A 22,074-nucleotide genomic window follows, 5' to 3' on the forward strand; every position below is an offset into this window, starting at 1 on the left:
CTGAATTTTCCACTTCTTTTCATATAGGGCACACATCTCTTTTCTCTGTTCCGTCTCTGCTCTGTATCCTCACACAAAGGTTCTTATATGTGCCAGCAGTGATTCATTTCAGAACAATATAATTCCATGAAAGCCAAACAGCAGGTTTGGGGTTTTGGAGCACTTTGTCAGAGATCATGGGGTACTCCATCACTTGGAAGTGCTGCGATCCCCTTCCCTGCAGTTCCTCCTTCCGCTCCCTTCCCCATTCGAAGAGCTGGCCTTCCACCTGACCTCTCCATGCTTGCAAATCATCTTAAAGAGAGGAGAGCTGAGCTTTTGGCAGGTGCATTTGATGCATTTTTGTTTAAGTTGCTCACGCTGTTCCAACATCTGTCATCCCCTCTCCAGCCATGCAATCAAACTGTCAAGGCTGAGTGAAGTTTTGCTGATCCAATCTGCTCCTTCTGCAATTCCTTGTGAAAAAAAGAACATCAGGATGCTGTGGAAACAGTAGCCTGCTCTTCAAACAAACCAGATTCAGCCCCATTCCCATTACTTGGGGGAACTATAATTGGTGGCTTTTTCAAAACTGGCTGAGAAATAACTTGTATTTGTAAGAACCATGAGGTTCTTGTCTTAATCACAGGACACACTGATACACCCATGGCACATTTCATGCTTTTGAATTATAGTAGTATACTATTTTATTTATTTACAATATTTATAGCCCACCTTTCTCAGCCATACGGCAACTCAAGGCAGGTTACAGATTGGCACAATTCGATGTCAGGCATTCACAAAAGTGCCATTAAAAATCAGCAACATTTATATCTATAAAAATGCCCTGCACATAATGAGTTCCTTAAAAACAAAAGAACCAATGAACGAAATCACATCAAATTTGGCAACAAAATGTCTTACTACACAAGGATAGACTACTGCAACGCACTCTGCGTGGGGTTGCCCTTGAAGACTGTTCGGAAACTCCAACTAGTCCAACGAGCGGCAGCTAGACTGCTTACTGGAGCGACATACAGGGAACACACCACCCCCCTGTTATGTCAGCTCCACTGGCTGCCGATTCAGTTCCGAGCACAATTCAAGGTGTTGGTTTTGACCTACAAAACCCTTTACGGTTCCGGTCCAGCGTATCTGTCCGAACGTATCTCCCTCTACGTCCCACCTCGGAATCTGAGATCATCTGGGGAGGCCCTGCTCACGACCCCACCGCTATCACAAGTGAGGCTGGTGGGGACGAGGAGCAGGGCCTTCTCAGTGGTGGCCCCTCATCTGTGGAACTCACTCCCGGGGGAAATCAGGGCTTCAACTTCCCTCCTTGCCTTCAGGAGGAAGGTAAAGATGTGGCTCTGGGACCAGGCCTTAGGGCACCCTGACAATTAGACACGGAACCAGAATGATAGGACCAACAATGTGTGGAAAGTAGAACCTAACTATGAGTCGGTTAAACGCTGACCAGCAATGAGGTTTGTATTGCTTTTATTGTTTTAATTGTTTTTACGGGTTTATGGCTATTCCTGCCGATAATATTGATTGTTTACGTTAATTGTTATCAGTGTTATAATTGTTGTTATTGATGTTATGTTTTTGATGTTATGTTTTTGTAATACAGGCATCGAATTGTGCCTTGTTTGTGTAAGCCGCCCTGAGTCCCCCCGGGTGAGAAGGGCGGGGTAGAAGCAACCGCAATAAATAAATAAATAAATAAATAAGGAGTGACCATCACTAAAAAAAATTATGATTTTGTAATTTGGGAGTTGTAGTTGCTGATTTATATTTCACCTACAATCAAAGAGCATTCTGAACTCCACCAACAATTGAATTGAACCAAACTTGGCACACAGAAATCCCATGACCAAAAGAAAACACTAGAAGGGTTTGGTGGGCATTAAATTTGAGTTACGGAGCCCGCAGTGGCACAGTGGGTTAAAGCCCTGTGCCTGCAGGACTGAAGACCGACAGGTCACAGGTTCGAATCCGGGGAGAGGCGGATGAGCTCCCTCGACCAGCTCCAGCTCCTCCTGCGGGGACATGAGAGAAGCCTCCCACAAGGATGATAAAACATCAAATCATCCGGTCGTCCCCTGGGCAACGTCCTTGCAGATGGCCGATTCTCTCACACTAGAAGCGACTTGCAGTTTCTCAAGTCACTCCTGACACAACAATAAAAAACTTTAAATTTTGGAGTTGTCGTTCGCCTACATCCAGGGAGCACTGTGGACTCAAACAATGAAAGATCTAGACCAAATTTGGCACGAATATTCCATATGCCCAAATACAAACACTGGTGGAGTTTGTGGAAAATAGACGTTGACATTTGGGAGTTGTAGTTAGTGGGATTGATAGTTCACCTACAATCAAAGAGCATTCTGAACCCCACCAATGATAGAATTGGGCCAAACTTCCCACACTGAACCCCCAGGACCAACAGAAAATACTGTGTTTTTCTTTGGTGACCCTTCTGACACCCCCTCACAACCCCCCCAGGGGTCTTGACCCCCAGGTTGAGAAATGCTGCCTTAAGGCCATCCAGTCCAACTCCCTTCACCAGGGCAAGAAAATATAATCAAAGCCCTTCTGACAAAGAGCCACCCAGCCATAGATATAGATAGATAGATATGATTCACACACACACACACACATAGTATCATAGATTTGAAAGGGACCCCTAAAGAAGGACAATGATATGTTGCATGTTCCAGAGTGGGCAAACCAGACACTCTCCACATCAACACTGACAAAGAAACAGCAAGAAACACTGTTTACCCTCAAGCATAAAGGAATTACATATATTAGAAACCAACACTTTCTCATTACTTTATTTTCCAGATCACCAGGCTGGGCCACAGCAACGCCTGGCAGGGGATGGCTAGTTACAATATAAAACATAAATAAAAACCATTAAAGCATATAATTATCTGTGTCATCGTGTTAAAAACATTATCCAGTCACATCTTCTGGCCATTCCATGTTCATCATTCATAGTTCTGTGTTATCTATTCCGCTGCATTCTCAAAAGCTTGCTCCAAAAGCCAGATCTTTACTTTTTTTGGAAAGTCAGGATGGAGGGGGCTGATCTAATATCCTTGGGGAGGGAGTTCCATAGCCGGGGGCCGCCACTGAGAAGGCCCTGTCCTTCGTCTCTGCCAGTCGCACTTGCAAGGCAGGCGGGATCGAGAGCAGGGCCTCCTCAGACGATCTTAAGCTCCTTGATGGTTCATAGGAGGAGATATGTTCCGACAGATAAGCTGGGCCGGAATCATTTAGGGCTTTATAGGCTAAAGCCAGCACTTTGAATTGTGCTCGGTAGCAAATTGGCAGCCAGTGGAGCTGACGCAACAGATGAGTAGTGTGTTCCCTGAGCGCTCTTTCTGTTAGTAACTTGGCTGCTGCCTTTTGGACCATTTGAAGCTTCCAAACAGTCTTCAAAGGCAACCCCGTGTAGAGCATGTTGCAGTAATCTATTCGGGATGTAACAAGAGCGTGGATCACCGTGGCCAAGTCAGACTTCCCAAAATATGGGCACAGCAGGCGCACAATCCATGGAGTCCAATTGATTTCTGCACAGTTAAATTGTGTTAAACTGTTTCAACCAGATTGGCTAAATGGCATCACTTTTTTGTCTTTTACATTATTTTTCTGGTTTAAATGTGTTGGTTTCATTGTATGCCACCCTTAGATCTTCAGATATAGGTTGAATATAACATGTAAACGAAAGCCTTGGCAGACCGTGCAAAAAGAATCTGGGAAGCCCACCTCCTCCAAGATGGACTGAACCCCCTCAACTGGGCTCTCCAGGCCAAGGGAGACTCCACCTCAGGCATCAGAAGAGCTGCAAGACCACCGAGAAGAAGCCACGAGAGTCAAGACAAAGATCCACCCAGAGGAAAAGTGTTCTTGCCAGACATCAAGGGAACCACTGACCACAGAGGAAAGCTGAGGAGGAAACACAACATACAAACTATCTCCAGACTCAACAAGAAAATCCAACCAATGCTCCGTTCAGCAAAGGACAAGAGGGACCCACACACACGGATAGATATCTACATAAAAACTCCAACCATCACCCAAGTCAAAAAAGAAGACCCATTAAAGCCTTGGCAGACCGTGCAAAAAGAATCTGGGAAGCCCACCTCCTCCAAGATGAACTGAACCCCCTCAACTGGGCTCTCCAAGCCAAGGGAGACTCCACCTCAGGCATCAGAAGAGCTGCAAAGCAACCGAGAAGAAGCCACAAGAGTCAAGACGAAGACCCACCCAGAGGGAAAGTGTTCCTGCCAGACATCAAGGGAACCACTGACCGCAGAGGGAAGAAGCTGATGAGGAAACACAACATACAAACCATCTTCAGACCCACCAAGAAAATCCAACCAATGCTCCGTTCAGCAAAGGACAAGAGGGATCCTCTCACCTCTGCAGGAGTCTACCATTGTATACCATGCAGCTGTGGACAAGTCTACATAGGGACCACCAAACGCAGCATTGCCCAAACATGAATCAAGGAACATGATAGGCACTGCAGACTCCTTCAACCAGAGAAGTCAGCCATAGCAGAGCACCTGATGAACCAGCCTGGACACAGTATATTATTTGAGAACACAGAAATGCTGGACCACACCAACAACAACCATGTCAGACTACACAGAGAAGCCATTGACATCCACAAGAAGCAGGTGGGGAATTTCAACAGAAAGGAGGAAACCATGAAAATGAACACAATCTGGCTAACAATATTAAAAAAAAACTCTAAAATTACAACAGCAAAACAGCAGAGAGGAAACAACTGGGCACATCTTAACACTTCTCAACAGGGGATTTTCCGAGGCTCAGCCAGGCGTTCAAATGCTAACGAAGGTGGTCAGTTGAAACATTCACCCCTAGCTCCAGCAGAGAAGAGCTCTTTGCCCCACCCCAGCCATTCCACAGATATATAAACCAATTTTTCCTACTTCCAACAGACCTCACAACCTCTGAGGATGCTTGCCATAGATGCAGGCGAAACATCAGGAGAAAATGCCTCTAGAACATGGCCATATAGACCGGAAAAACCTACAACCACCCTGTAAATGAATGAATTCATAAATTGACAGGATCAGGAATACAAAAAGACCTGAGGACAAATCGGATTAGGAAATTACCACTTGATTCATGAGCCAGAGTGCACTCTCATCTCTGTTGCGTTGTCACCTTATCTCTCCGAAACCTGATACTTTCCCCATGTTATTTAGGGGCTAAGTATGAAAACAAAACATGTAGCTAGAGACTTTTTTAAAGAGTTCTCTCCAAGGTAAGACTTCTTTTTTCAGATGGAGTGTTATTAACTGTTGAGGGTGGCAGGTGCTCGACATGAAAGACCTGAATGTTAAAGAGGTCTACAGAGCATGTTTCGGTTTATCCAATGATGAAGAGGTCTGCTTTGAAATTTGGCATTTTGAAAATGTGTCAACACCCTCCATCTATCCATCTGCCTCTCTCTCTCTCTCTCTGTTTATGTACATACCAATATGCTTTCCTAACCATTTAGATATCTGTTTAGAAAAATATTTCTAAACAGAGATAGAGATAGCAGTCATTATCCTACCCTACATTGTCTGGCCATGTTCCAAAAGCATTCTCTCCTGACATTTCACCTGCATCTATAAGCCGCCAATGGCGCAGTGGAGCTCGGAAGCTCCAATTGGTCCAACGCGTGGCAGCCATGATACTAACAGGAGCGGGGCACAGGGAGCATACAACTCCTCTGCTGCACCAGCTCCACTGGCTGCCGATCTGCTACCGGGCTCAATTCAAGGTGCTGGCATTGGCCTATAAAGCCCTAAACGGTTCTGGCCCAAAATCATAGAATCATAGAATCAAAGAGTTGGAAGAGACCTCATGGGCCATCCAGTCCAGCCCCATTCTGCCAAGAAGCAGGAATATTGCATTCAAATCACCCCTGACAAATGGCCATCCAGCCTCTGCTTAAAAGCTTCCAAAGAAGGAGCCTCCACCACACTCCGGGGCAGAGAGTTCCACTGCTGAACGGCTCTCACAGTCAGGAAGTTCTTCCTAATGTTCAGATGGAATCTCCTCTCTTGTAGTTTGAAGCCATTGTTCCCTTGCGTCCTAGTCTCCAAGGAAGCAGAAAACAAGCTTGCTCCCTCCTCCTCCCTGTGGCTTCCTCTCACATATTTATACATGGCTATCCTATCTCCTGGCGGGGACGAGAGATAGGGCCTTCTCGGTGGTGGCTCCTCGGCTGTGGAACACCCTTCCCATAGACATCAGGCTAGCCCCCTCCCTATTGATATTCCACAGGAAGTTAAAGACCTGGTTGTTTGAGAAGGCATTTGAATAGTAGTGCAATGACGGGTAACTCAACTATAGGAATGGAACAACGGAAATGATATTGGATTGTGAACTTGACGATGAGACGACTCGGAATGGCTTGTAGTTAGATTGATGTTTTTGATGAGATGTTTTGATAATGATGTACTGTGTATTATTTTTTGTATGTTGTATTTTTGCACCTGTTTTTCCATGTTGTACACCGCAATGAGTCGCCATTAGGCTGAGAATTGTGGTATATAAGCGAAGTAATAAATAAATAAATACATACATACATAAATAAATAAATTAAACCCCTGTACCGGCAGGACTGAAGATGGATAAGTTGCAGGTTCGAATCCAGGGAGAGGTGGATGAGCTCCCTCTATCAGCTCCAGCTCCTCATGCAAAGGGGACATGAGAGAAGCCTCCCACAAGGATGATAAAAACATCAATTCATCCAGGCGTCCCCTGGGCAACGTCCTTGCAGACGACCAATTCTCTCACACCAGAAGCGACTTGCAGTTTCTCAAGTCACTCCTGACACGACCAAAAAAAAAAGTTACAGATGTGTAATTCTATCCATCCCTGTGATACTGAATACAAGCCATCATCCTTTCCCCCTTTCTTTATTCTGAAAGAGCTAATGATCTAGTCATAATACTGTGATCTGCCATGGTACACAGACATCTAAAACAAACAAGTAAACAAAATTAAGCCTCACAATTAAGTTTATGGAGCATATATATATATAATATGGCCACATGGTGCATGGGTTTCATTAGTAAAACACATTGAGCTTTAATAAATGACCTCCAGGTCGATGAAACACAACTCATAGATCTCAATTAAAAGAGCAAACAATCTTACAAAGTCAGCCATAGCAGAACACCTGAGGAACCCACCTGGACACAGCAGATTATGTGAGGACACAGAAATGGTGGACCACTCTCACAACCACCAGGTCAGGAGACACAGAGAAGCCATTGAAATCCACAAGAAGCATGTGGACAATGTCAACAGGAATATTGCATTCAAATCACCCCTGACAGATGGCCATCCAGCCTCTGTTTCAAAGCTTCCAAAGAAGGAGCCTCCACCACACTCTGGGGCAGAGAGTTCCACTGCTGAACGGCTCTCACAGTCAGGAAGTTCTTCCTCATGTTCAGATGGAATCTCCTCTCTTGTAGTTTGAAGCCATTCTTCCATTGCGTCCTAGTCTCCAGGGAAGCAGAAAACAAGCTTGCTCCCTCCTCCTCCCTGTGGCTTCCTCTCACATATTTATACATGGCTATCATGTCTCCTCTCAGCCTTCTCTTCTTCAGGCTAAACATGCCCAGCTCCTCAAGCCGCTCCTCATAGGGCTTGTTCTCCAGACCCTTGATCATTTTAGTCGCCCTCCTCTGGATACATTCCAGCTTAGAGTCAATATCTCTCTTGAATTGTGGTGCCCACTTTCCTCCAACAGACAAGAGTTCTTTCTCCTACCTTGGACATTCCTGTTGGGGTTCAGCCTGAGTTTGAACTTGAACCTGATTCTCTGTTTGTTCCTCCTGATGCTAATGAAAGTATATTTACGGATGCTAGTGGAAATGTACCTCTTGATGCCAATGCTTCTGAAATTAGTGAGGAAGAAACTGCTGTAGGTTTGGGAAATGCCAATGTTCCTGAAATTAGTGAGGAAGGAACTTCTGTAGATTTGGAAAATGAAAGTACCCGTGTTCCTGAGAATGTTTCAGAGGGAGACCTTGAACTTTCCCTCCCTTCTGCACCTGGTAACTGTAATGACAACAGAAGGGGCCAAATTTGGGAAGACAGAAGTAAATCACTCAGTTTGCGTCGATCCTCCCGAATTCAAGAATTAAAAACATTGGCTTCAAAACAGAAGGGCGGTTCACGGAACCGATTCTTGAGTTTTAATTGCAATACGCCAGGCTGATTCCCTCAGTTCAGGCATCGTTTCAGAATTGATGAAGACCTTGGCAGTTCTCCCGGTTCCCTGGCCATAGTTTGGGAAGATTTCTAGGATATCAAGTACGGTTAGTGGATTGCTAACAGGTTCCAGTATTTCCCAGTGAGGCTTTTGGTTTTGCTTTGTCCATCTAAATTCATGTTTGCTGATTTTGCTGTGGCTTTTGACTTGCATTTTTCCTTTATGTTGTAACCATTTTTCTTCAATAAAAAAGGATTGTTTTTCACAGCCAAGTGTGGTGGATGATAGTTATCTTAGGCCTCGTTCTCTGCTCTGGATTGCAACAATTCCACTGATATATAAAGCTCACTTGCCTAGTTTCCAGCAGACCTCACAACTTCTGAAGATGCCTGCTATAGAACTGGGAGAAACATCAGGAGAGAATGCTTCTGGAACATGGCCATGCAGCCTGGAAAACTCACAGTAACCCAGTGATTTTGGCCATGAAAGTCTTTGAAAACACAATCTTACAAGTAGTGCTAACATGCTGCTGATGTTGGGAAGCTCAACCATGAAAAGGAATGAAGCATTCAGCCTATACTTGATTGTTTTTTCTCATTTCCTGACTTCTTCTAGGCTAATCTGTCACAAACCTTAGCAAAACAGAAAACCTTTATCACTTCGGGTTGTTGTAGTTTTTCTCGGGCTGTATGGCCATGGTCTAGAGGCATTCTCTCCTGACGTTTCGCCTGCATCTATGGCAAGCATCCTCAGAGGTAGTGAGGTCCTCTTCCTCTGAGGATGCTTGCCAAAGTGCAGGCAAAACGTCAGGAGAGAATGCCTCTAGACCATGGCCATACAGCCCAAAAAAACCTACAACAACCCAGTGATTCCGGCCATGAAAGCCTTCAACAATACTTTATTACTTCATTTATTGGCCCGGAGAATACATCCATTATCCTGACTCTCTAGCACAGTGGCTCTCAACCTTCCTAATGCCGCGACCCCTTAATAGAGTTCCTCATGTTGTGGTGACCCCCAACCATAACATTATTTCCGTTGCTACTGTAATTTTGCTACTGGTATGAATTGTAATGTAAATATCTGATATGCATGAGGTTGTATCATTCCCTGGACCAAATTTGGCACAAATACCTGATATGCCCAAATTTGAATACTAGTGGGGTTTGGAGGGGGTGGATTTTGTCATTTGGGAGTTGTAGTTGCTGGTTCTCAATCTTCCTAATGCCGCGACCCCTTAATAAAGTTGCTCATGCTGTGCTGACCCCCAACCATAAAACTATTTTCGTTGCTACTTCATAACTGTAATTTTGCTACTGTTATGAATCGTCATGTAAATATCTGATTATGCAGGATGTATTTTCATTCACTGGACCACATTGGGCACAAATACCCAATATGCCCAAATTTGAATACTGGTGGGGTTGCAAGGAGATTTATTTTTCTCATTTGGGAGTTGTAGTTGCTGGGATGTATAGTTCACCTACAGTCAAAGAGTATTCTGAACTCCACCAATGATGGAATTGAACCAAACGTGGCACACAGGACTCCCATTGATGAGGAGATATTGGAAAAATGGATATTTATTGATTGATTTATGCATAAAAATCATATGTACTTTAAATGTATAGGAAAATCTAGTTCCCTCTGTGTAGCTGACAGGCAAGCAAGCGGCTTGTCTCCAAAAGGGGCTGAAGAGGAAGGGGGGTATGCATTCCAGAAGAGAGATAAGACACGGGCTGGTACGAGAAGGCCCCCTCTAAGTAAGAAGCCTCTTGACCTGTCAGAGGGCCTCTTTGATGGATGACTGTAAGCACAGCCAAGAGGGAGGAGGGACACAGACATGCTTGCTCTCCAGCTAGACACACAGACATGCTTTTTGCATGTTGGAGGGGGAACCTGATATTCTTATGATGCCAGGATGACGTAGGGATGATGATGATTGTATGAAGACGTATGTTCTTTGTCTACTTGAGTCTGAAACTTATAAAAGCTATCGTCCACGCCTGTTTCGGGGCTCTGGGTTTTGCTTCTGGGACACGAGTCCCACCAGAGTCGCCAGCTGGAAATAAAGTCGTTCTTTTCTATCTCCAGAAAGGATGTCTCTTGGTAATTATCTCTCCTTTCCTCAAAAACTATTTCTCTGCCATTTCACCATGACTAACAGAAAACACTGGAAAGGTTTGGTAGGTGTTGACCTTGAATTTTGGAGTTGTAGTTCACCTACATCCAGAGAGCACTGTGGACTCAAACAATGATGGATATGAACCAAACTTGGTACGAATACTCAATATGCCCAAATGGGAACACTGGTGGAGTTTGGGGAAAACAGACCTTGACATTTGGGAGTTGTAGTTGTTGGGATTTATAGTTCACCCACAATCAAAGAGCATTCTGAACCGCACCAATGATAGAATTGGGTCAAACTTCTCACAATGAACCCCCTTGACCAACAGAAAATACTGTGTTTTCTGATGGTCTTTGGCAACCCCTCTGACACCCACTTACGACCCCCCCCCCTCAGGAGTCCCAACCCCCATATTGTAATGTATCATTGGGCTTGGCCTCATGTAAGCAGCTCCAAGTCCCCTTTGGGGAGGTGGTGGTGGGGTATAAATAAAGATTATTATTATTATTATTATTATTATTATTATTATTATTAAACCCTGCTCTAGCAGATGATGTCAATTTTCCTGCTTTGCTTTTGTACCATCCATATCCCCAATGTCAATAAAGATCTGCCATAAGACGGGAGAATTTTTCCACTGAATTTGAGTGTCTGAATCAAAGTAGCCTTTTCATAATAATAATAATAATAATAATAATACTTTATTTGTACCCTGCCACCATCTCCCCAAGGGACTCGGTGCGGCTTCCATGAGGCTGAGCCCACAACACAGCAATCACAAAGCAAAAACAACAATAGTACAAGCAGTAAAATAAAACTCATAACAGCAAATAAACAGTAAACATTAACAATAGCACGACAACATTTAAAAACTTATGGCTGGGCCAAATGTAATAACTAAAAATTTAAAATATGCTGGACATGTCAGGTAAAATATGATTAGGGTGAATTTTCGGGAAGTGATGAGCATGCAAAAACAATCCTAGGTCATTAATAAAGTGTATTTAAGGACAGATTGCTGGGTGTTTCTTATTCTGGAAAGACACATTGGAATAACCAAGTTTTCAGACTCCTCCTAAAGACTGCCAAAGTTGGAGCATGCCTAATGTCCTTAGGGAATGAATTCCAGAGACGAGGGGCCACCACCGAGAAGGCCCTCTCCCTCGTCCCCACCAGTTGCACCTGCGTCAGAGGTGGGAGTGCGAGCAGGGCCTCTCCAGATGATCGGAGAGATCGTGTGGGTTCGTACACAGAGATGCGGTCACGCAGGTAGGCAGGTCCCAAACCGTTTAGGGCTTTGTAGGTAAGAACCTGCACCTTGAATTGGGTCCGGTAAATGAATGGCAGCCAGTGGAGCTCCTTGAACAGAAAGGTTTATTTATTTACTATTCTTGTATACCGCTGTATCTCAAGCCCGAGGGCGACTCACAGCGGTTTCCAGACAGCAAACAAGAAAGACAATAAAAACAGCAATAATTAATATACCATAACAGTTAAATTACACATTTCCATTACTAGCTAATAAACAAACATCAATACACAGTTATCACAACCCCCCCCCCCCTCCGATCGCCTCATCATCCAAGCGTGATCCAAATTCGACATCCATTGTTCCGTTCCTATGTTCAAATTACCAGAATTGCACTGAATTACTCAAACGCCTGCACAAACATCCAGGTCTTCAACTTTCTACGGAATGTCATGAGAGATGGTGCCAGCCTAACATCTACAGGAAGGGTGTTCCACAGCCGAGGAGCCACCACCGAGAAGGCCCTATCTCTTGTCCCCTCCAACCGTGCTTGGGAGGCTGGCGGGATCGAGAGCAGGGCCTCCCCGGAAGATCTCAATGTCCGGGTGGGTTCATAGGCCGAGATGCGGTCAGCTAGGTATCTTGGGCCTGAACCGTTTAGGGCTTTATAGGCCAGTACCAACACCTTGAGGTTGACCGCTCCCTGTTTCATACCTCCTGGGACTTGGGAGAACTGGGTTCTAGTCTCCACTGAGCCATGAAACTCAATAGAGGCTCTTAGATTTCCATGCTCTTTCAACCCAACTAATCTTACAGAATTTCTGTGAGAATAAAATAGAGAAGAGCAATATAACTTATCTTCAGCTCACTGCAGAAGAGATATAATCATAATTTGCAAAAATGTTCTCATTCTTGTTTCCGTCCTGTGTCAGGTACTAACAAAGGTCCAGCTAGTCACAGGTTGATGAATACAACCCCGGTTCACAATCGTGTTTTCTAGGCCTGGGTAACAACGGAAAAATTTGTTTCTAAAATCGATTTGTATTTGGGGGTTTTTTTTGTTTCGATATTTAAAATAATTACAAAATTTTCCTTTTAAAAAGTTCGATATTTACGAAATTTTGTAAATGTGAAAAGAATTACAAAACATTAACGAATCGATTTCCGAAACAATAACAAATCGATTCGTTAATGGCGGACGCGACCGCGAAATACGCTAAAAAACCTCCAAAAACTTCTGAAGCTTCCCTCTCCCTCTGTTCTTGACTGTTGGTGTGATATTATAATTTTTTTTCACTAATTAAACAAAAAACTTGCCCCAGACATGCGGAAATAATAACGAAACGACCTCAGAACAATAACGAAACGAATACAATAACAAAATACGAAGCATTTGCAAAACGTGTTTAAAAATTCATTTTTTAAAAAAAATTGCTCCAGAATGGTTCGTTATCGTTTTGTAATTGAAAAAAATAACGAATTATTAATGAATTACGAATTAACGAAACGAAACCGCCCAGCCCTAATTATTAGGGTGAATTTTCGGGAAGTGATGAGCATGCAAAAACAATCCTAGGTCATTAATAAAGTGCATTTAAGGACAGATTGCTGGGTGTTTCTTATTCTGGGAAGACACATTGGAATAACCACATTTTCAGACTCCTCCTAAAGACTGCCAAAGTTGGGGCATGCCTAATGTCCTTAGGGAATGAATTCCAGAGACGAGGGGCCACCACCGAGAAGGCCCTCTCCCTCTTCCCCACCAGTTGCACCTGCGTCAGAGGTGGGAGTGCGAGCAGGACCTCTCCAGATGATCAGAGAGATCGTGTGGGTTCATAGACAGAGATGCGGTCATGCAGGTAGGCGGGTCCCAAACCGTTTAGGGCTTTGTAGGTGAGAACCTGCACCTTGAATTGGGTCCGGTAAATGAAGGGCAGCCAGTGGAGCTCCTTGAACAGACAGGTTTATTTATTTACTATTCTTGTATACCGCTGTATCTCAAGCCCGAGGGCGACTCACAGCGGTTTCCAGACAGCAAACAACAAAGACAATAAAAACAGCAATAATTAATATACCATAACAGTTAAATTACACATTTCCATTACTAGCTAATAAACAAACATCAATAGACAGTTATCACAAAACCCACCCCCGATCGCCTCATCATCCAAGCGTGATCCAAATTCGACGTCCATTGTTCCGTTCCTATGTTCAAATTACCAGAATTGCACTGAATTACTCAAACGCCTGCACAAACATCCAGGTCTTCAACTTTCTACGGAATGTCATGAGAGATGGTGCCAGCCTAACATCTACAGGAAGGGTGTTCCACAGCCGAGGAGCCACCACCGAGAAGGCCCTATCTCTTGTCCCCTCCAACCGTGCTTGGGAGGCTGGCGGGATCGAGAGCAGGGCCTCCCCGGAAGATCTCAATGTCCGGGTGGGTTCATAGGCCGAGATGCGGTCAGCTAGGTATCTTGGGCCTGAACCGTTTAGGGCTTTATAGGCCAGTACCAACACCTTGAGGTTGACCGCTCCCTGTTTCATACCTCCTGGGACTTGGGAGAACTGGGTTCTAGTCTCCACTGAGCCATGAAACTCAATAGAGGCTCTTAGATTTCCATGCTCTTTCAACCCAACTAATCTTACAGAATTTCTGTGAGAATAAAATAGAGAAGAGCAATATAACTTATCTTCAGCTCACTGCAGAAGAGATATAATAATCATAATTTGCAAAAATTTTCTCATTCTTGTTTCCGTCCTGTGTCAGGTACTAACAAAGGTCCAGCTAGTCGCAGGTTGATGAATATAACCCTGGTTCACAATCGTGTTTTCTATTGAGCCGAAACCCCTTTGTTATTGATACAGACATCCTTAACTCACATTTAATTGAAAGACTCACAGAAAGACTATTGAAGAAAGAGCCATGCCCTTTCAAGGCATTAGAACAAAAATCAGAATGAGATGGAAGTCAAACACGGATAGGGAAGGCCTAAACTGGAGCAAGTGATTATAAGAACATGCTCATCATTAGTGAGAAAAAAGAGAAAGAGACAGACAAGGATTAAAATAGGAAAGGGGGAGGAAGAAAAAGCCTGTCCAACTACCACCACGACTAAATGGAGGTGAAGTGCAGTTACATTTCAAAGAGACGCTCCACCTGACATCTTAATATCTGAACGAATTAAGAGAGGAAACGGTTTTGATTATGCTCCGTTCGCGGCTGGCTGCGTGTATTTTTTAATCAATTTTTGCCCGCACGTCACACCTTCTTTCTTCCCCCCGCCTGTTGGGGTTCAGCCTGAGTTTGAACTTGAACCTGATTCTCTGTTTGTTCCTCCTGATGCTAATGAAAGTATATTTACTGATGCTAGTGGAAATGTACCTTTTGATGCCAATGCTCCTGAAATTAGTGAGGCAGAATCTGCTGTAGGTTTGGAAAATGCCAATGTTCCTGAAATTAGTGAGGAAGGAACTTCTGTAGATTTGGAAAATGAAAGTACCAGTGTTCCTGAGAATGTTTCAGAGGGAGACCTTGACCTTTCCCTCCCTTCTGCACCTGTTAACTGTAATGACAACAGAAGGGGCCAAATTTGGGAAGACAGAAGTAAATCACTCAGTTTGCGTCGATCCTCCCAAATTCAAGAATTAAAAACATTGGCTTCAAAACAGAAGGGCGGTTCACGGAACCGATTCTTGAGTTTTAATTGCAATACGCCGAGCTGATTGTCTCAGTTCAGGCATCGTTTCAGAATTGTTGAAGACCTTGGCAGTTCTCCCGGTTCCCTGGCCATAGTTTGGGAAGACTTCTAGGATATCAAGTACGGTGAGTGGATTGCTAACAGGTTCCAGTATTTCCCAGTGAGGCTTTTGGTTTTGCTTTGTCCATTTAAATTCATGTTTGCTGATTTTGCTGTGGCTTTTGACTTGCATTTTTCCTTTATCGAGGCCCTGCTCTCGACCCCGCCTCTATCACAGGTGAGATTGGCGGGGACGAGGAGCAGGGCCTTCTCAGCGGTGGCCCCCCGCCTATGGAATTCTCTCCCCGGGGAAATCAGATCTGCAACTACGCTCCTTTCCTTCAGGAAAAAACTAAAAACATGGATCTGGGACCAGGCATTTGGACAAGCGGGTAAATAAAGAAGAACTCCACTGATGGCTAGGAAATGACTAACGGATTGGTTATATGGAACTCTGGAATCGAAACGCTGATTATAAGAATGACTTTTATATGATGTTTATATGATGTTTATATGATGTTTATACAATGTCTTAGGTACCAGTGCGGATGTTTTATTATGATAATCGTTTTAATTGCATTTGTATATCGTTCTTTTATATTTTTGTATACTCTGTATTATTATGTATAGGCATCGAATTCTGCCTTTTTTGTAAGCCGCCCTGAGTCCCCCCCCCCCCCCGGGGGTTGAGAAGGGCGGGGTAAAAGCACCAGTAATAAATAAATAAATAATAACCATTTTTCTTCAATAAAAAAGGATTGTTTTTCACAGCCAAGTGTGGTGGAGAGTTATCTGAGGGCCTCGTTCCCTGCTCTGGATTGCAACACCGCCAGTTCCTTAAATGCCTGTCCTTGAATAGAATCGTTGTGCTTTCTTCTTCTCTTTTAATAGCAATCTGACCCGAGTGGAGCTCAGCCATGGCCTACTTCTTGGCTGTTCACATGACACCTAAGACTTACGCTCATCAAGGAAATAAAAGGTTTGTAATTGAGCACTCCAAATGGAACGGGGTCCTGGAGTCGCTCCTGTGCCACTTTCCCTGGTCAAAGGAAATTTCCGACAGAGATCAAAAGCCAAGCCTACAAAGGCTTTGATTCCTCTAAAAGCATTGGAAGAACAGAAGAGGGTCCCATAAGAAAGCCTTGCACATTTCCTTCTTTCCAAATACGAATTGCCACCATCTCTGTTCCTTACTCCTAAAGGACTCATCTATATCAGGACTACGTTTTCAAAATCTGACCCTGTCTTTTTCCTCCTCGAGAACTCAGGAGTGATGCTTTGAAAGACCAAGGCTTCGTTAGAAAATGAGCGCGAAAGTTCACTCCTTCCTTTTCTTTCCTCACAGCCCGTTCCTGTTTCATCTAAACAAACCCAGGGACCATTGAATTCGGGCGAAAGAATTCATTCCTGTAGAGAGGACCGAAATGTCAACTGCCAGTCTCTCATTTATACTGGGGATGAAATCTCCATTCAGGCAAAGAGGCAAAACGCTACTGGAGATGGAGCAGAGGTCCAGAAAAAGACAAGAGGGAAAAGGGGGCCATTTTGTAGCTGCTGGGCTTTGCGATTACAAGTGAAAAATATCAGTACATTATCAATTATTCACAGCCCAGTTGAACGGGCACCTGAAAAGAACCGTTGTCACTATTATTTATTTATTTGGCTCATTTATTTTCTGCTTCCCTGGAGACTAGGACGCAATGGAAGAATGGCTTCAAACTACAAGAGAGGAGATTCCATCTGAACATGAGGAAGAACTTCCTGACTGTGAGAGCCGTTCAGCAGTGGAACTCTCTGCCCCGGAGGGAGTGTGGTGGAGGCACCTTCTTTGGAAGCTTTGAAACAGAGGCTAGATGGCCATCTGTCAGGGGTGCTTTGAATGCAATATTCCTGCTTCTTGGCAGAATGGGGTTGGACTGGATGATGGCTCAGGAGGTCTCTTCCAACTCTTTGATTCTATGATTCTATGAAGGGTCTGGAGAACAAGCCCTATGAGGAGTGGCTTAAAGAGCTGGGCATGTTTAGCCTGAAGAAGAGAAGGCTGAGAGGAGATATGATGAGGGCCATGTATAAATATGTGAAGGGAAGCCACAGGGAGGAGGAGGGAGCAAGCTTCCTTTCTGCTTCCTTGGAGACTAGGACGCAATGGAGGAATGGCTTCAAACTACAAGAGAGGAGATTCCATCTGAACATGAGGAAGAACTTCCTGACTGTGAGAGCCGTTCAGCAGTGGAACTCTCCGCCCCAGAGTGTGGTGGAGGCTCCTTCTTTGGAAGCTTTGAAACAGAGGCTGGATGGCCATCTGTCAGGGGTGCTTTGAATGCAATATTCCTGCTTCTTGGCAGAATACTGTGTCCTGTTTGGGGCAACACAGTTCAAGAAGGATATTGAGAAGCTGGAATAATAATAATAATAATAATAATAATAATAATAACCTCACAACCTCTGAGAATGCTTGCCATAGATGCAGGTGAAATGTCAGGAGAGAATGCTTCTAGGACATGGCCATATAGCCCGGAAAACCTACAGCAACCCAGTGATTCCAGCCATGAAAGCCTTCGACAATATAATAATAATATTTACCTGCCCAGAAAATCAGGACGCAGAGGGCTTCTGCCATTGAAACAAGTGTACTGCTTCCATGGAGATTAGGACGCAATGGAGCAATGGCTTCAAACTACAAGAGAGGAGATTTCATCTGAACATGAGGAAGAACTTCCTGACTGTGAGAGCCGTTCAGCAGTGGAACTCTCTGCCCCAGAGGGAGTGTGGTGGAGGCTCCTTCTTTGGAAGCTTTTAAGCAGAGGCTGGATGGCCATCTGTCAGGGGTGATTTGAATGCAATATTCCTGCTTCTTGGCAGAATGGGGTTGGACTGGATGATGGCCCACCAGGTCTCCTCCAACTCTTCTAGGATTCTATGATTTCTATCCCGTCCTTCTCGCCTCCGAAGAGGGACTCAGTACGGCTACCAACAGGCACCATTCAGTGCCAAACAATAAAACAAGCATAATATACAATTAACCAACATTAAAAACCATTATAGATACATTAAAACAGTTGGAAGGGTGGAATATAAATGTTTAAAATACATAAATAAATATTTTGCCATTTATGGGAGCATCATAACAGGGTTGGATTAAGAGAGATGGCTTAGGACAGGGGTCCCCAAACTTTTTGAACAGAGGGCCGGGTCACAGTGCCAACTTTGTGGTTTTTTATACATTATATCTGTATTCCATCCTCCAGGAAAGAAAGCCCGGCTGCTCACTGGAGGGAAGGAGACTAGAGACAAAGTTGAAGTCCTTTGAATGCCACATCATGAGGAGACAGCAAAGCTTAGAGAAGGGAATGATGCTGGGGAAAGTGGAAGGAAAAAGGAAGAGGGGCCGACCAAGGGCAAGGTGGATGGATGGCATCCTTGAAGTGACTGGACTGACCTTGAAGGAGACCCTGGGGGTGGTGACGGCTGACAGGGAGCTCTGGCGTGGGCTGGTCCAGGAGGTCACGAAGAGTCGGAGACGACTGAACGAATGAACAACAAAATCTGTATTCTCAATTTGCTTCTGAGGCGATAAATAAATAAATATGCCACTGTATTCTCGAAGGCTTTCATGGCTGGAATCACTAGGTTCTTGTGGGTTTTTTCGGGCTATAGAGCCATGTTCTAGAGGCATTTCTTCTGATGTTTCGCCTGCATCTATGGCAAGCATCCTCAGAGGTGTAAGGACCTCACACCTCTGAGGATGCTTGCCATAGATGCAGGCGAAACGTCAGGAGAAATGCCTCTAGAACATGGCTCTATAGCCCGAAAAAAACCCACAAGAACCTAAATATGCCACTCTTTAAATAACTGATAAAATCAATATCCCCATTTAGAATAACTTTTTCAAAAAGTTGGTTGTGTAATTAGCAATAGATAACTTCTGAAACACAGCATATGTCCACATGTTTCAAGTGCCCTACCACACTTTTGGCCCCGCTATGTTATCTCCTGTCCAACACACCTCATTTGGTGGTGAGGCTTGGAACATATTTTTGTGATGATGGAAAGAGGAGATGGGCATGCGAGATGAAACTACATTTTGGAAAGTTATCCCCACCCACTCAAATCCCCAAAGTCAGGATGCCTTGAGGGGGAGCCAATTCAATTAGTTTCCACAGCATAACTGTCAAGATCCAAATACTAGGTAGAATAATGAACTGATTAAATCCTATAATTGCAATTCAATGGAGGAAAGCATTCATCACAAAGATGGCAATGGTTCCCATTTTTGCAGAGTGCACTGGGCTGCCAGTGGAAAGATGGCACGAAAACCGTCCTTAATGGAAATTTAGTTCCATTAGGCAATTATTCATGGGTGAATTTGAAGAGGAAATGGTGGGGCTGGAGCTGAAGATGAGAGCCTCAGATCCCACAACTTTACGAAAGCAAGTGTTTAGTTTCCTTAAATAATTCACACTCCTTCCGACTGAATGCCAGCTGGCACTGCGCAGGACCAAAAACGCTGAATGACATCAGTCATCTGCTGGATCGTTCTGAGTCAAAATTGGACCATGCCTCTCTTCTAATCTTATTCTGGATGCATCAGATGATATTGTACGTGCAAAAGGAAACTGCTCCGATGATTTCCTGCTATTCTGCCATCCAAGTCCCTAAGTTAATTATGTGCCGTGTAAAGCACTTTCGCTTTCATTTGGCCGTCCTTGATAGAAGATCCATGGCAAGAGAAGAAAAATCAGAAAAGGCAGCTGCACATGATACATAATGTATTTATGGACTTTGATGATGCAACTGGAAAAATACAAAATGTTAGCGCTCCTCGGTAGCAGCAAGAATAATAGAATCCTAGAATCCTAGAGTGGGAAGAGACCTCCTGGGCCATCATCCAGTCCAACCCCATTCTGCCATCACACCCAGACCCTAAAAACATAAAACTAAGATGTGCTTCTCTCTTTGTCTGGGCGGACCGCGGGGGTCTTTCTTTAGAAGCTTGAGATTCCCAGCAACTGAGGCTACTGCAGGCTTTGAACATCAAAACAGAATATTTATTTCTCAAAGTCCTTGCAGACTTGGCACAGCTTGGCAAAGTTACAAACAAAACAGTCAATTGGTGAAACAATAGAGATGATCTTTCTTTTTCTTCAGTTACTGAGGTAACTTTTCTACAAATGGCAGAAGAAGTTCCGGGGACCTTTTCACCCTAACCCTGAGCTGCTATGGTTAGGAAAAAAGCAGGTTTTTCCCTATCTATAGCTCAAGGTTAGCTTTGGAGATGAAGTATTGCTCAATATATAACTCAATACCTATCCTCTCTCTCTCTCTCTCTCTCTCTCTAGTACTCAATACCTTCTCTATCTAAATCTCAATATGCTTCTATATAGCTCAATATCTCAATATCAGGTTCGCAGCTTGGGTGTGATCCTGGATTCATCGCTGAGCCTGGAACCCCAGGTTTCGGCGGTGACCGGGGAGCTTTTGCACAGTTAAAGCTTGTGTGTCAGCTGCGCCCATACCTTGGGAAGTCTGACTTGGCCACGGTAGTCCACGCTCTGGTTACATCCCGCCTAGACTACTGCAATGCTCTCTACGTGGGGTTGCCTTTGAAGACGGCTCGGAAGCTTCAACTAGTCCAGCGTTCGGCAGCCATGATACTAACAGGAGCGGGACGCAGGAAGCATACAACCCTTTGTTGTGCCAACTCCACTGGCTACCGATTTGCTACCGGGCTCAATTCAAAGTGCTGGTGTTGACCTTTAAAGCCCTAAATGGTTCCAGCCCAAGCTACCTTTCCGACCGCATCTCGGCCTATGAACCCACCAGGACTTTGAGATCTTCCAGGGAGGCCCGGCTCTCGATCCTGCCAGCGTCACAAGCACGGCTGGCGGGGACGAGAGATAGGGCCTTCTCGGTGGTGGCTCCCCGGCTGTGGAATGCCCTTCCCACAGATATTAGGTTAGCACCATCTCTAATGGTATTCCGCAAGAAAGTAAAGACCTTGTTATTTCAGCAGGCGTTCGAATAATTGTGCAATGACTGGTAATGACATAGGAATGGAACAATGGATGACGAATCTGGATCATGTTTTAGGTATGAGACCTTAGTGAATGGTTATTATAGTAATTGTGTATTAATTGTGTATTAGATTAGGTTATTTTGTATTGGTGTTGAACTTTGCTGTGTCCTGTGAACCGCCGTGAGTTGCCTCCGGACTGAGTCCTTAACTATTTATTTAACTCAATAGTTCTTATAATGGTTTTCTCAGAGTACCTGCCTGACCAACAGCCCATCTGAAGCTTACTATCTCTACTGAAGGAGGCAGGGGAGATTCCAAAATGGAGATCTCAACCCAGGAAAAAAGGCGGTCCCTAGACCCAAAGAGATACCTTTCTAAACCAATAGCTGCAAAGGGTGCTGCTGGGTCTGTAGCAGCCCCAGGGAAATGCAAACGAACACTCTCCCATGCAACTAAAAGGTAAAGCAAACTATGCTCCTGGAAGACGGAACAGCACCCCTTGCACCTCCTCTAGTGATGCAACCAGAAAATAGGTTGTATCAGTGTGAAAACCTATCCCCATCCCTTCTAACAACAAAAATGAAATTTACAAAAATATACATCCCTAGTTTAGAAGGTGCAAGGTTGTAATGCTATTGCAAACCTCTTCCTCTAATATTCGAACAATTGCTGCCTGAGATTATCACTTTACTTTGTCTGCAT

General features: G+C 44.3%; 1 protein-coding gene across 1 annotated transcript in view; it reads right to left on the reverse strand.

Moving 5' to 3' along the window:
- The window catches only part of AGBL1 (AGBL carboxypeptidase 1), a 728,548-nt gene that overhangs the window by 48,511 nt on the left and 657,963 nt on the right, over window positions 1-22,074 (reverse strand). The window lies entirely within an intron of this gene.

The sequence above is a fragment of the Anolis sagrei genome, chromosome 9, assembly GCF_037176765.1.
Source record: "Anolis sagrei isolate rAnoSag1 chromosome 9, rAnoSag1.mat, whole genome shotgun sequence".
Lineage (NCBI taxonomy): Eukaryota > Metazoa > Chordata > Lepidosauria > Squamata > Dactyloidae > Anolis > Anolis sagrei.